Consider the following 16246-nt stretch of genomic DNA (forward strand, 5'->3'; position numbering starts at 1 on the left):
ATCCCGTTGGTCTGGAGATAATAAGGAGTTGTACGGATCTTCTTGCAGCCGTACAGGTTGCAGAATTCCTGGAATACTTCTGCTTCGAAGGCCGGACCTTGGTCAGTTAGCACACGTTCTGAGTAACCATGCGGGCGGCAGAAGTGCTGTTGGAAAGCTCTGGCTGCTGTCTGAGCCGTTTGGTCCTTGACTCTCACTACTACCAGGAACCGGGAGTAGTGGTCTACGATGGTGAGAGCGTAGACTTAGCCTGACCTGCTCGGGGATAGCTTCACATGGTCCAGGGCTACCAGTTCGAGTGGCTGCTTGGTGATGATGGGCTGCAGGGGAGCCCTCTGGCTGTCACGGTCTTTTCTTCTCAGGTTGCATGGTCCGCATTCTCGACACCACCTCTCGACTGCTTTCCTCATGCCAACCCAATAGAACCGTTCACGTAGCAGGACTTCCAGCTTCTTCCATCCAAAATGTCCCGCTCCATCGTGGTACGCTTCCAGGACCATGTAAAATAATACTCTTCCTGTATTATTTTTTTCTACTGAGGACTTCGCAAAGTATCAATATCACGATATTCTTATAAAAAAATGTATCTATTTATTCTTGGATTGTCCATTAAAAAGAATCAAATTGCAGCAGGTACATACAATAATTAGTTATAAAGTAATTGTCCATTTGTCCATAATTAGCTTAATTGTTGAGATTCACCCATCTTTCCTTGGATCCTGGCTGGTAAATCATGTCTTTGTCCAGCACGTGTCCAGGCCTACATGTCAACTGCTTCTCAGCATGAAGATTCTTCTTGTGGGGTGGGAAGAGCAAGAGAGCCCCCCCTTTCTGTACCATGGTCTTTTATAGCCAGTCGTATGGCACACCTGTTCTACATATGGTAGTGAACCAAAAATACACACACAAATAGCGCATGTCAACTAGACACAATGGCTGAGGCAATCCTTGTATAGAACTCAAAATTAAGGATAAAATGAATATCCTTTATTAATTAACATTCCAAATGAATTTCCATAATTAACCATTTAACATTTCCCCCTTTTTTGAGGATGACAGAGTTCAACTGAAAATCCTCAAAAGAAGATAGGTTCATCATTAGGATAACAATCATTGTTTCTTTCCTTCTTCCTTGGCAATATCATCAAATTTCCATAATAATAATAATAGTAATAATAGTATCAATATCTGATTATTCTTATATAATGATGTGAATTCATGTTATGGTAAGCCGTGACTAATATTCATTTAATATGTATAATTATACTTCCCTATATCTAAATTGAAGTAATCGCGGGTCCAATCGTCATCGTCTGATGTCATCGGGTCGTCGTCTCGTCTTCTTCTTGGTTCTTTTATAACACAGTCTTTAGATGAAAACTCCTTTGAAATAAATGATAGCGTGTAGATATTGTACAGTCCATAATTGTATTCATTATTGTGCAGTCTATAAACTGTACTCTTTATTAGAAAGATCATGTGTGTCAATTGATAAGAAAACAAAGTCCATGGATGAAATGTAGCTTTAATATCTGTGCGATGTCACCTGGACTTACGTTGGATAGTTCTGGAATCTTCCGTGTCATCCGCACTGGTCTCGTGTCACTTTTGGAACAGATGTGACGTCTTTGGTCAGTAAAGCAAGGGTTAACTTGACACTTCCCTGCTTTATATAGCCCCATAACCAGTACTCAGTCCTTTATGTACAGGACACATACGCCAGGTATTACCTGTTCACCAGCTTTCATTGAAGCGTTGCAGGTGATAAGAAACCACTGGAACGTGATGAAACTTGAACACAACACAGTTCATATAGGATCATCGTCCTCTGCCGTCCCGGTGATCAGTGGTGTGAATTGTATCTGACACAGTCTATTATCACTCAGCATTCACACCTGTTACCTTCTGAGACTTCCGGATATCGGTTGCTTCTTCTTGTAACCTTTGAGAGTCTCTTTGATTTATAAATATGAAAAGTCTTTATTAAGATAGAATTCATAATTGCGATGTCTTGATTGAAGTCTTCATTCCCTAATCTGATACCAAATCTGGCAATTTTTCCTAACCTATAATATCACAGCATACCATAGCAATCAATAATATCCATCTAATTATTATCAAAACATTAAAATAAATTATGTTTGGAATAATAAACAATAATAGATAATAATTCATTATTAATCAAGTTCTCCATATGATAGAACATTTTTATGTCATAGGTGTAATTACCTTTTCCAACCCATAGGTGTCAGTGTGTTTTGAAACAACAAGTGTTTATATCTTTATTAAACCAATAATACCAAAGAATGTATACTCCTGAATCAAAATGAATAAATATATGAATGAATGAATAAATGAATGAATGAATTGTTGTGTTTACTCAGAAAATGTAAACATTTTTTTCCTTAACAACATATATTTAATGAAGCAATACTCTTGTATTAGACATTACTTTATTAAATATTAATGTGTTTTCTCAATTGAGATATTGAACTGAAATAAAATCAAATGAGAATTAAAAAATGAAAAAATAGAAAAATAAGAAGTATAAAGTAAGAATAAAATTTTAAAAATGAAAAATAAAATTAAGAGTAAAAATAAGAATAAAAATAAAAATAAGGCCTTTACATTTTAATGACAAATGCAGAGTAATTATATTCTCCATAAAAAATACCCTTATATCTCAATTATCTGGATGATTTCATATTTGTCATAACCTTGTATCACCAAAAAATTATTAAACTATGCAACTTTGCATGTAACACCCTTCTTAATTATATCATTGTACCTTATTATTGTTTCTTCTTTATTAAAATGTGTGGAAAATAAGTATTGATCAAAAGTGATTATGTAATCAAAAATATTATTTTATAAAATTTATGTATATATCAGAACCAAATTAAAAATAATTATTCTTCTAGAAATATTGTGCATAAATTTCATATCGATGAGTAGCATAGATTTGTCTAAAGAGAGGTGTGTACCTATTTAGGTAACCATTAAAAATAATATTATAGTTATTCAAGAATATTATCATGTGGAAAATTATTCTAAATGTAAATTTGCTTTGTAAACCATTTGATGTGTGGTTGCTCTTATCCACTATTAGTTAAATCAAGAAATAATAATTATTAAAGAAATATAGAAATATATATATGTAGATAATACCTAATTATGTATTATAATTTCCTCAGAATTAAATATATTTTTGTACCTTCACATAAACATTTTTTTTTCTTTCCAAACATACAAACATACGAGGCCTCTGTCACATCAATCACACTTAGCAGCTGCTGATTTACTCATCTGTCACCTTCACTCTGACATTCACAGATCTGTTCAACTCAAACATTCCACATATGAAGTTTTATATATATATATATATATATTTAACCCAAAATTGTATCCCAATTTATTAATGCGCATTGTAAACTATCAGTTAAATTGAATATCTTTATATTTCTTTGAATATTCCCCAAGTACATATTATATAATATGAGAGTAAGTCACTGGAATTTCAGACACTTGAAAAAACTCTTGACTTAGATTCTTTTTTCACTGGCTGCCAGGTTTTAAGTTACATCAGCTGAAAATAGAATGAATGGGATCTATACTATTAGCTCAAAGTTCAAAGGCCGCAGCTGTCACACGTCATGCTGTAAAGCTACTTGTTATAACGAACACTTCATGCACAGAAAATATTAATTCATAAGTGCTACACATAATAATCCAACTAGTTATATTGTTATTATTTTAAAATGTTATACACATAAAATCATGCAATTTTTCAACTTCCTGTGTGAATAAAGAAATAAATCCATTTTAGAGTTGTTTGATCAAATCCTGCTTTGGAATGAAACCTCTAAGGAAATATAAGAAGATAAAATTAAATATCAAATTCATACAGAAACAGAATTATTTAAATATCTTATACATATATTGGTTGGTTCTAATGTAATTCAAAATATTGCTACTTAAATTTATATATGAAGTTCTAATTTATTAATTAATATATATATATATTTTATAAATATATATATAAATACAATTATACACAATCTCTACTTAGACAAGTGTATATATATATATATATATATATATATATATATATATGAACTATTAGAAACTATGTAACTACAATTTTACTGTATAAGATTATAAATAAATATTGAGACATTATAACACTTCTATGCTACATTATAATTACAGTTTTTCCTTAGCCACTCCCTAAACCAAATCTTCTGTCTCTCTCAAATATCTCCAGGAACGTCCTATTTAGGAAAGACATTTTTCTATCCTTCAAAACCTCAGAGAACTGCCTGTCCTTCTGTCCACATTCCCTGACGTCACTCTCTCCTGGTCGTCTCACCTGTCTCTGTCCGTCTATTTCGGCCATTTTCTTTTCTAGGGAAAAGTCACAGCTTTGCATTTTTAACTCTTTCTGTGGAGATATGGAGTTTTGAATCATCTGATATGGCTTATAACAGATATGAAATCTCCTGCGTATTTGATAGAGTTCACTATGGGGATGACTCAGTCTAGAAGAGTTTGATATTGGCTTTTGGTAAGATTTTACCTTTCCTGGTTTTATAAATTTAACTTGATTTATTTTCTTTTCACGATTCTCATGTTTTCTAACAGAATCCAGCAACTGCGCACATTTGAATAGGGATTCTTTTTGTGACGCTATAACTCTAGATACTGGATCTAGGAATTTGAATTTTTGTACAAAAGTTGTTACCATTTGTTGTACTTTTCCATTTTTGATGAGAGCTTTGTACAACCGTTCAAATATGGACATGAATGTATATGTACATTCCTTCCTACCAATCCTTAGTTTCTGCAGATCTTCTATGTTGGGAAAATCCTTTGTGACACAATAAATCAAATATCTTAACCTGTCCGAATCATTTTCCCATCCATTAGGAGAGTCATTTTCACAGGGCATTAAATGTAAACGTCTGGACAATGTCACAGGAATCCATATTTAAAATAATTGATTCCTCTCCTCATTGGTTAGATCAAACTTATCAGAAAAGCTCTCAAATGTCTCTGAATTTCTACAGGCATGGATTTTGACATCATATTTTGGCATGATTTTGTATAATTTCAGCAAATTTTTCCTCATTTTAATTTGCAGCTGAGCCTGGGTAATTCCTGAATTCTCTGATATTTTTAGTGGCTCTTGTACGTCCGCTCCTCCTACGTCACTCACGTCTCCTCCCACATCACCTAGTATGTCGGTTTCTCGTATGTCAGTCATGTCTCCTCCCATGTCAGGTTTCTGTATGTCCGTCTCTTGGTCAGACCCAAGGTCACCTTCAGTTACAGACACGTGTCTTACTTCTTGTTCATTTTCCACATTACAGTCAGAATCAGTATCACCATCTGACACTTCTACACTATTTTCCTGCTTAGAAATCTCTAACACAAGACTATGAAAAAAATCTACCAAATGTAGAATATTTCTCAATTTCTGTTTCTCTCTATTTACCAATTTAGAAGTTAACTGTAAATTCTGCAATTCACATTCTTTGTATAAACTGAGCCACAAAACTTCTATGTCATCTCCTACATTAACTTTGAAATTAATATTACTTTGTTTAGCAAAAGAAGAAATTATATCCATATTTTGCTTACCTTAAGATTCCTTGGCTTCCCTTTATCAGCACGTCCTGTCTTCAGTTCGTCTGATTCTTTTCCTGTGTGATTCTGTTCCTTGTTAGTACCTCAGTCTGTAGGTCCTTTCTGCTTCTCGTGACAAACTAGTGAATTTACTGACACGTGAACAACAGCTGTTCAGCTCGTCAGGACTTCCCCCCCTTGTTCACGGAAGAAATTCACTTACTTAATTTAAAAAAATGAAAAAACAGGACTGGCTGGCTCACCATTGTAAAATAATACTCTTCCTGTATTATTTTTTCCTACTGAGGACTTCGCAAAGTATCAATATCACGATATTCTTATAAAAAAATGTATCTATTTATTTTTGGATTGTCCATTAAAAAGAATCAAATTGCAGCAGGTACATATAATAATTAGTTATAAAGTAATTGTCCATTTGTCCATAATTAGCTTAATGGTTGAGATTCACCCATCTTTCCTTGGATCCTGGCTGGTAAATCATGTCTTTATCCAGCACGTGTCCAGGCCTACATGTCAGATACTTCTCAGCATGAAGATTCTTCTTGTGGGGTGGGAAGAGCAAGAGAGCCCCCCCTTTCTGTACCATGGGCTTTTATAGCCAGTCGTATGGCACACCTGTTCTACATATGGTAGTGAACCAAAAATACACACACAAATAGCGCATGTCAACTAGACACAATGGCTGAGGCAATCCTTGTATAGAACTCAAAATTAAGGATAAAATGAATATCCATTATTAATTAACATTCCAAATGAATTTCCATAATTAACCATTTAACAGTGTTCAAAGTGTGTATCAAATTGCATGTCCATCTAATAAGCTTAATGCTAATGGACCTATGTCCCCCCATCCTGTCCTCTGCACAGTTATCCTCTGTTCACTGTAAAGGACCAATGGGAATAGTTTCCTGTGCACGGACACAGAGATCTGGCTGTGGAGACTGAGCATGTGTGTCCTCTAGCACTTTTTTTTTATACTTCTGCTATAAAATCCTATTCTACTGGAAAGTGAAAGGGGTATCCCAACAAGAGACGCAGTCTATAGATTTGTCATGTATGACACTTTATGGGATATTCCTATCAAAGGAAACCTGTGATGTCTTCCAAGTCTCCCAAACTGTTATTATCCTTCATTATGATGCAGGAACCAAAAGTTGATTGCTACGTGCAGTAAAAACATTTCTTACATCGCTGCTAGCAATATGCAAATTGGCTGGAACTAGTCCAGAGGGGGGGGTCTATTGGCTGGGACTAGTCTGGAGGGGGGGGCAGCGGCATCTATTGTCTGGGACTAGTCCAGAGGGGGAAGTGGGGATGCGCAATCTATTGGCCGCCAATACTAGTCCAGAGGGGGGTGGGCATCTATTGGCCGGGACTAGCCCGGCCTCATGTGCTATAATCATGCCCCCTCTTTGTGACTGAAGAAGAGTTCAATGTCCCTGTCATAGTTTTAGTGTAAGACGTCACTCGCTTCCCAAAATCTCCTGCACCGAGGCTGTGATGGGGACAATAAAGAAACATCCAATTCTAGTCACCTGAGCGCTGCTGCCAATCACAGGCTTTAGCAGTCTTGGGTCCTCCAAACGGAGCAGGCAGCACCGACCTCAGAGCGAACTGCGTTGGATTTATTTTTTAAATATATATTTTTTAAGAGCATCCATGCCTTACAAGAAATTCTCAAATCTGCTGAGATATTTTTCCTTTATAAACACAAATTCTGTACTGAACTTTATTGCAGATTTTGATGGTGAATCCTCAATAATTACGCCCCATGTAAACATATTGTAGTCTTACAATAGTGAGAGCATTAAAAGTGTTGGAGCGAGTAACTGTTCTTCTTGTGCTTATTGCCCTTAAGATCATTCAATACAGAATAGAATATTAAGTCTTTACAGCAGACGGCGACTCGGGGCTCATATTTCCGGGTCATAACCTCATTCATTGGGTTACAATGTAACAGCATGCTTATTTGTGCCTGTGCTGCTATATTATACCTCTTCTTTTTCAGAATTAAAGCCTACAGAAAGAACGTCTTGGCAAAATGTGTATGTATTTTATAGCTCTTATATTTATATATGCTTTTGCTGCTTTGATTTAAAAAAAAAAAAAAAAGTATATTAACGCCCATTCAAAGATTATGATTTTCTCCATTTACAGCTGAGCCGGAAGATGAAGCAATGTCTCTAGGGTTATAAAGTATTGAAGCCTTGTGTGGCCGGGTTGAGCAATACATTGACTTGTCAAACACTTTCTCTATTTAAAAAAAAAAAAAAATCCAACCTCCTCCACCCCTTAATAGCCGGCCATCACGCACCTCAGTATTTCATCATTGCCCAAGACAGCACCAAAAATTGGAGCTAAAATGAGCAGGAGGAAATCCTATTACCGGTCAGTGAAAAATGTTTGGCACATGCCTATGATTGGAATAAAGCGCAGATATTAGTAACATTGTAACGTAGGTTGAAGAAAGACCTCGGTCCATCAAGTTCAACTTTCCTCCCCCAATTGTACTCCGTACACTAACACTACACTAACTTACTAACTAACTGGCACTAGGCCTCACAAATGTATTATTAATATTATTATTATTATTATTATTACCATTTTTATCATTGCTGCACTATAACAATTAAGAATGTACCCGTTTATAATTTAATTTTTTAATTAGTTTTATATTTTGTATTACTCTTGTGATTCTAATAATGGTATTACCAGAATCCCTATGCCTAAATCTGTTGATCCAGAAGAAGGCAAAAACCCCAGGACACATTCAGCCAATTTTCATCACGGGGAAAAATTCCTTCTTGACCCCGAGAAAAGGCGATCAGTCCTAGAACCCTGGCTCAAACCTAATTATGTTATTACTAGTTATATATTTAATATTACACTACTTATTGTACTACTGCAGTTATTAATTAATTTGTTTTTATTTTTATAAATGTGACTATTTGATATCGTTACTATTATTAACATCCTGCTATCTTATTACAGTATTATTCTTACTTTCCTATCACTAATAATACTGCCCTATGCCTACATTGTTGATCCAGAAGAAGGCAAAAACCCCAGGACACCTTCAGCCAATTTGTGTCACAGGGGAAAAATTACTTCTTGACCCCGAGACAAGGCGATCAGTCCTAGAACCCTGGATCAAACCTAATTATGATACTAATTATGTAATTACTATTATGGTATTAAATGTACTTCTATAGGTGTAACATTTTGTCTAATTTTACTGTAACCCTCAATGTTATGTGTATCGAGGAAATCGTCCAGCCCTTTTTTGAAAGCTGTTATAGTGTCTGCCATCACTACCTCTTGTGGTAGGGAATTCCACAGTCCTACTGCTCTGACTGTAAAGAACCCTTTCCTGTTTAGGTGCCTTAAAAAATGGGAATATTCAAAATACACTTTTAACCCACTTCATTCTGTTGTTATTTACAGATGTAAGAAAAATGTAAGAGGTTTTAGTTGCATTAAAAAGCTTTGCAGGTTTTTTTGTTTTGTTTAACTATATAGATGTTCCATGAGAAGGCTCAATGGCTTCTGGAATGGGTACCCCTGTCATGGACTGGAATGACATTGGCATGGGTGTCTTCACAGGACTTTGATGAAATAGTCCTCCATTCTTACCTCCAGCTCATAGGTGGATCTGCCGGCTCTGCCATCCTCAGCGTCTTAACAAAATGTACTTTTTAGGACTGCGGCTCTCATTTTACGCTTACATCTGGAGGATGTACAAGTCCACTAGCTGTAAGCTCTTGTGTTCTCCATAGGCCAAATTTTCCCTATTTAAAAAAAAATAAAAAATCCGGCCTCCTGCCACCCCTTAATAGCCGGCCATCTCTCACCTTTTTCCCCACTCCTATGACAACACTGTCATAAGTATGAGGAAATGCAACTGCCGGTAATGGTAGATTTATCATAGGCAAGTGACGCGCCCCCTGGGCCAGTGTTGTTAGGGATACCCGGAGCCGGATCAGATGGGGGTTGTAGTCTCCGAGTGGCTGCGACCCGGTCCGTGCCTAGGGTGTCAAACTCAGTGTGTGGCAGTCTTTACAGATGTTATTAGTTCTTAGTGTCGACTACGCCACCCGTTGATTTGCGGTCAATACGGCCGCCGCTGCAGCAGGGTCCGCTGAGGCTGGTGGTATGTGTGCAGCTTCGGGTAGTATAACCCCCGACGGGAGGGGTATAGCCTCAGGGGGTCAGGTGTAGAGGATGGTGGTAGTGGTGGTGCAGTGTGGATGGTAAGAAGACTCAGAGTCGGGCTGTGCAGTTCAGGGTTTTTACTTACTGCTGTTCTGTTGGTCACTCCGGCCTTGAGTGACCGCCCGAGCCGTGCTGCATCCACCAGGTCCTGGACTAGGCCAACCCCCAAGCAATTCTGGAGCGTGGTCCTGAGCTCCCTTTCTGACTGTCCTTTCTACTGGCCTTCCTCACCAGGGGTCCACTTATATCCGGCTCCCTCGGGCCTCTTGGTGGGTGCACCTCTTCGGGGTTCCCTGACCCTATGCCTGGTGTGCCTTCTTAGTGGACTTAGTGAGGGGCTGCTCCACCTGTAATGACGCAGCCTCCGGTTCTTAGCTGAGGGTTGTTTCTCTCCTCCACTAATTTGGGATCCGGTTCCCTTGCGTGCCAACCCTTCACCCTTCTGGTCTAATTCTGGGTTCTTGGGGTTCCTTCTTCTCCCCCTCTGGGTCCTTCTCTTCTCCTCTCTCTCTTCTCTCTGCAGGCGCTCCTGGACCTCTCTCAGGACTGACTAACCCTCTACAGAAGACTGACCCTGATCTAAGATGGTTCCCACCTTATATACTCCCTCTATGTGTAAGCTCAGGTGACCAGCACCCAATGAGCTCCTAGCATTACCCAGACTGCTCCCCCTATCTGCCCCTACACTACTGGGATGTTCCACCCCCCCTCCCACTCCAGCCAGGGACAGACACTGTCGTACCTGCACATATACTGGTGGGAGTATCATCGGTCTGTCCCTCGGAAATGGGATGTGTGTAGTGTATGCAGCTAACTGAGCTCAGTTCCACACTCCATCCTTACCCGGGAGTGGAATATCACACCTCTGGCTTGAGGTGCAATACCCCTGTAGCAGCTGAATCCTCAGGGTGCTACACAAGTGCAAGATGTTGTTAAAAAAAAAAATCCGGCCTCCTGCCACCCCTTAATAGCCGGCCATCACGCACCTCAGTATTTCATCATTGCCCAAGACAGCACCAAAAATTGGAGCTAAAATGAGCAGGAGGAAATCCTATTACCGGTCAGTGAAAAATGTTTGGCACATGCCTATGATTGGAATAAAGCGCAGATATTATGGCGCTTATTCTTACCGCCAGCCCATAGGTGGATCTGCTGGCTCCGTCATTCTCTGTGTCTTCATTCGGGGTCCCTCGACGTCTCCATGGTCACCTTCATTCTTGCAGTGTTTGTTCCAGTGATGTCCAGTCTTCTGATTTTCAGTCTTCCAGAGGCTCAGGTGGGCCGCTCGCTCTGATGACTATAGAGCTGGGGTCTGCTCAAGGGTTTCCAAGTTGACAAATGAAAATCCCTCAAACAATGCCTGGTCCTTTGTTGATATAAGTTCTGTGGCCTCTGCTGCTTCTAGTTTCTCCAGATGGAATGGTTTATGACGACGGGGAGGCTCAGATGGCTATAAAGGAAAAAAGGAATTATAACATTAAAATTATGACTTTATATCAGAGTCTCCGTTAAAAACAAGTTGTGTTGATTGAAAACTAGTAAAAGAATAGACACAAAGATTTTAATACTAATAAACCATATCTGCTCATATACTTACTACAGGGACGTATGGTGGAGGCAGTTTCAGGGCTTCCACAGAAACCCAGTCGATACGCTGAAAAAACCTGTGCTTTCTGATGTTACCGTTGGCTCCTAAGCGACTGGCAGGATCTTTCTGAAGGAGCTATTAAAGATAAAACCAAAATCCATGAATGTAAACTGGAGAGAAAATGATGACTACTATGCAGAGATGAGCAAATCCACTTGATGCAAACTGAATTTGTGTTGAATTTTTGTGAATCTGATGAACCTGGTGAATTTCAACAATTTGTGATTTGCTTCTTGGGAATCACCTAAAATAATTGCAGCCAATTTTCATACAGTATTACTAAAAATTACATCAGCCAGAGAAGACTTATAGGACCTCTGATGTAAGCCGTCCAGGCTTCACCATAATGCTTTAAGGCAGGGGTCTCAAACTCGGCTGGGTATATGGGCCGCACATGGAAAAAATTTGAATTTGGGGGGCCGCATTCTTTGTTCAATGTGACATTTTTAGTGATACCATTTTTTTTGTATACACCTTTTGAACATTTTTGCCGTGTTTATTTTTTTATGGCTTGGGTCGTTATGGATGTGGCGATAATAAACGTGCACTTTTTTGTGTTTACTTTAGTTTACATATAAAACAGCATTTTTAGTGCCCAATATTTTTTCATGCTTTATTTTATTTTTTATTTTTTTTACAATTTTATTTCCCCCAATTGGCCACATACAGTAATATTGTCTTACAATTAGCATCATATAGTAATAATGGAAAACATCTTGTAGTAATGTTCCCCATCCAAGTCCCCATCTTGTACTAATGTGCCCCATCCAGGTCCCCATCCTGTGGCTATGTGCCCCATCCAGGTCCCCATCCTGTGGCAACGTTCCCCATCCTGGCGCCCATCTTGTACTAATGTGCCTCATCCAGGTCCCCATCTTGGGGCTATGTGCCCCATCCAGGTCCCCATCCTGTGGCAATGTTCCCCATCCAGGTCCCCATCTTGTGGCCCTGGTCCCCATCTTGTGGCTCTGGTCCCCATCTTGTGGCTCTGTGCCCCATCTTGTGGCTCTGTGCCCCATCCAGGTCCCCATCTTGTGGCTCTGTGCCCCATCCAGGTCCCCATCCTGTGGCAACGTTCCCCATCCTGGCGCCCATCTTGTACTAATGTGCCTCATCCAGGTCCCCATCTTGGGGCTATGTGCCCCATCCAGGTCCCCATCCTGTGGCAATGTTCCCCATCCAGGTCCCCATCTTGTGGCCCTGGTCCCCATCTTGTGGCTCTGGTCCCCATCTTGTGGCTCTGTGCCCCATCTTGTGGCTCTGTGCCCCATCCAGGTCCCCATCTTGTGGCTCTGTGCCCCATCCAGGTCCCCATCTTGTGGCTATGTGCCCCATCCAGGTCCCCATCCTGTGGCAACGTTCCCCATCCTGGCGCCCATCTTGTACTAATGTGCCTCATCCAGGTCCCCATCTTGGGGCTATGTGCCCCATCCAGGTCCCCATCCTGTGGCAATGTTCCCCATCCAGGTCCCCATCCTGTGGCTATGTGCCCCATCCAGGTCCCCATCTTGTGGCTATGTGCCCCATCCAGGTCCCCATCTTGTGGCTATGTGACCCATCCAGGTCCCCATGTTGTGGCTCTGGTCCCCATCTTGTGGCTCTGTGACCCATCCAGGTCCCCATCTTGTGGCTATGTGCCCCATCCAGGTCCACATCTTGAGGCTCTGTGCCCCATCCAGGTCCACATCTTGAGGCTCTGTGCCCCATCCAGGTCCCCATCCTGTGGCTATGTGCCCCATCCAGGTCCCCATCCTGTGGCTATGTGCCCCATCCAGGTCCCCTCTTGTGGCTATGTGCCCCATCCAGGTCCCCTCTTGTGGCTCTGTGCCCCATCCCGGTCCCCATGTTGTGGCTCTGTGCCCCCTGTGCTGTTCTTCACACACATAAAATAGAAAAAAAAAAAGATGATTCTCACCTGTCCTCCGTTCCCTCGGCGGCCTTCCTGCAGATGTGGCCCGCAGGCAGCACAGAGTCCGACCCCTTGACGATCCCGACCTGGTCCAGGAGGAGCCGCCGACAGCAGCGCTGCATTGCCGCACAGAGACTGTCTCCCAGCACAGCATTTTCAATGTCAGCCGCCGGCCAATCAGAGGCCAGCAGCTGACATCTGCATATGGCAATGACGTCATACACGCTGCGCCGACACGCAGATATCAGCTGCTGGCCTCTGATTGGCCAGCGGCTGGCATTGGAAATGCAGTGCTGGGAAACAGTCTCTGTGTGGCAATTCAGCGCTGCTGTCGGCGGCTCCTCCTGGACCAGGTCGGGATCATCAAGGGGTCTGTGCCTGCGGGCCGCATAAAGCAGCCTCAGGGGCCGCATGCGGCCCGCGGGCCGCGTGTTTGAGACCCCTGCTTTAAGGTGTCACATCACATGTTATAGCACAATCAGGAGGGACTATCATAGCCTGTATGAAAGCCAAAGCAATGAATGTAGGAGTCATTTTGTGGTGAATCTGGATAGGGAGAGCACATCACAGCTTAGCAGTAGAGATTGAGAGAGAAAGACATAAAACAGTAAAAGACTGCACAGATAGTATGTGACAGCACAGCAGTAAAGAACGGTTACCACAAGTTTACCCATTTATGTTGAGTACTTGCAATTTTAACATTTTTGGGAAAAAATTGGAACAAGCTGGTTAATTTGAATTTCAAAAGGTTTGCTCATCTCTACAACTATAACATTGTATACATCATAGTACTAATGACTGTTAAGACAACTGACCTGTTTAATGATGTTCCTGATGCCGGAGGATTTATCGTTGAGTGTCTGATGGTAGGCGCACTCATCGGTAACCATTTCTTTTAAGATGACACCAAAAGAATACCAGTCTACTCCGGCGTTATACTCCTTCCCAGCCAAAATCTACATAAAGAAGAAGAAAATAGATAAAGAGTTGGTCAAAAAGTTCCATATCTTCAGTGTAACAAAGTTCTCAGCATAATAATTGTAAGACTATGTAATATAGTGAGAGTGGATGATTCCTCTGGTTGTGGCATCACTTGAATATTATGATTACTACACTAATGACTGAAAGGAGCCATGCTGCTCTTCTGAGCTCCAGAACCTTTGTTGGCTGACTTGTAACTCTTTGGGTCTCTAATGCTGGCAAAACATATAGCATGATCATGTATTGTGGCCGGACTCACAGATTCCGGAGAGATCATCTATTGTGTATGGAGACATCCCAATTCAGCTCAAACACTGGATGCTGAATTTCAGTGCCCGATCCTTTGTGTCTGGCATGGTCATACTCCCCCCTCCCATTCAGAACGCATGTACACTCAGCTGAGGCAAGCTGCCTATCTAATGTGCATGGCATGCCAGATGTCAATGTCAGAATGTCCCATTTACTGTAATGAACATTTGTTGGATTATGTGTGTGATCCAGGCAGACATACAATTATAGTATGAAAAAAAGAGAAAATCCTTGTTCTTCTCACCTCAGGAGCCATGTAACCGGCAGTTCCAGCGTATCCAGTGGCTGTTCGGTCTCCATGCATGTTGTCAATTGAGAGACCGAAATCTGTGATCTTAATATGGCCCGTTTCAGCCACCAAGATGTTCTCGGGCTTGAGGTCTCTGTGGATGACGCCCTTTGAGTGGAGATGTTGGATTCCACAGACGAGTTCAGCGGCATAGAATCTGACAGAGAGACAAGAAATTAGTGACTGTCTACAGAAATACAAGAAATCCTGCCCTATCCATAGTGTAATAAAGTGGCCGGTCAGGATTCTGTCCAGGTTCTGATGACTAATATATTGCTTTAGTCTAATCCATATTGCCATCAAAGAGCAATCAATACTGATGACAGAACTGCTGTTTATATATACTGTATATTTCTATTCGTGTATAATTACATAAAAATAAAACTTTACCTTGCACTGGGGATGTCAAGCTGCCCCTTCATCAGTAAGTAGCTGTAAAAGTCCCCGCAGCTCATGTATTCCAGACCAAGGAGCAAATGCAGCTGTTGTACAGAGCAGAGATATAGGTGAATTGCCAGATTATTACAGTACCTACACATCTACTACAGAATAGGACAGAATAACTATAGGCTACATGGTAAATGCCTGTCTGATTGTCCAGATACAAACATAGAGACATAACTATAGTAGGTACATGTGTTGCAGTCGCACTTAGCCCTGGAGCCTATGGGGCCAAAATATCCTTTTGGCCCATAAGAGAACACCAGTACTATTAAAGATCTGTAATGGTTGGGGGCCATGTTGGAAATTTTTCACTGGGGCTGTAATGCAGCGGCTTGCGGCATTACTGTAATGGTCCAGGGTGTGTTTTGGCCGACCATGTACCTCCCGAGGTGACTGATCACATGACTGTGACATCGCACAGGTCCTGTGCATACAGAAGGTCTGATCACATGACTGTGACATCAGCACAGGTCCTGTGTGTGCACTAGAGGATATATAAACCCTGGTAGATTTGAGACAGGTGTGAAAGGCGTGAGGCCTGTTCCCGTGTGTGGGACACCGTTAGCCTGGAGAGGCTTAGTGAGGCCTAGTGAAGCCTGAAAGGCAGAGGCTGGATCCTTACGTGTAAGCGATACCAGTAGCCTTGGAGGGCCAGAGGCTTGGAAGGCAAGAGTCCTGGAAGGCAGAGGCTGGATGTTAGGTGAGAAAACATACCAGTAGCCTTTGAAGGAACGAGGGCTGGAGACCCCCATCTGGGCCGCTGTAAAGCCACAGTGGTGGCAGAACAAATCTGACTGAAGCAGCTAAA

Source organism: Phyllobates terribilis, unplaced genomic scaffold, assembly GCF_046119375.1.
Source record: "Phyllobates terribilis strain yellow unplaced genomic scaffold, ASM4611937v1 Scaffold_184__1_contigs__length_3730660, whole genome shotgun sequence".
Lineage (NCBI taxonomy): Eukaryota > Metazoa > Chordata > Amphibia > Anura > Dendrobatidae > Phyllobates > Phyllobates terribilis.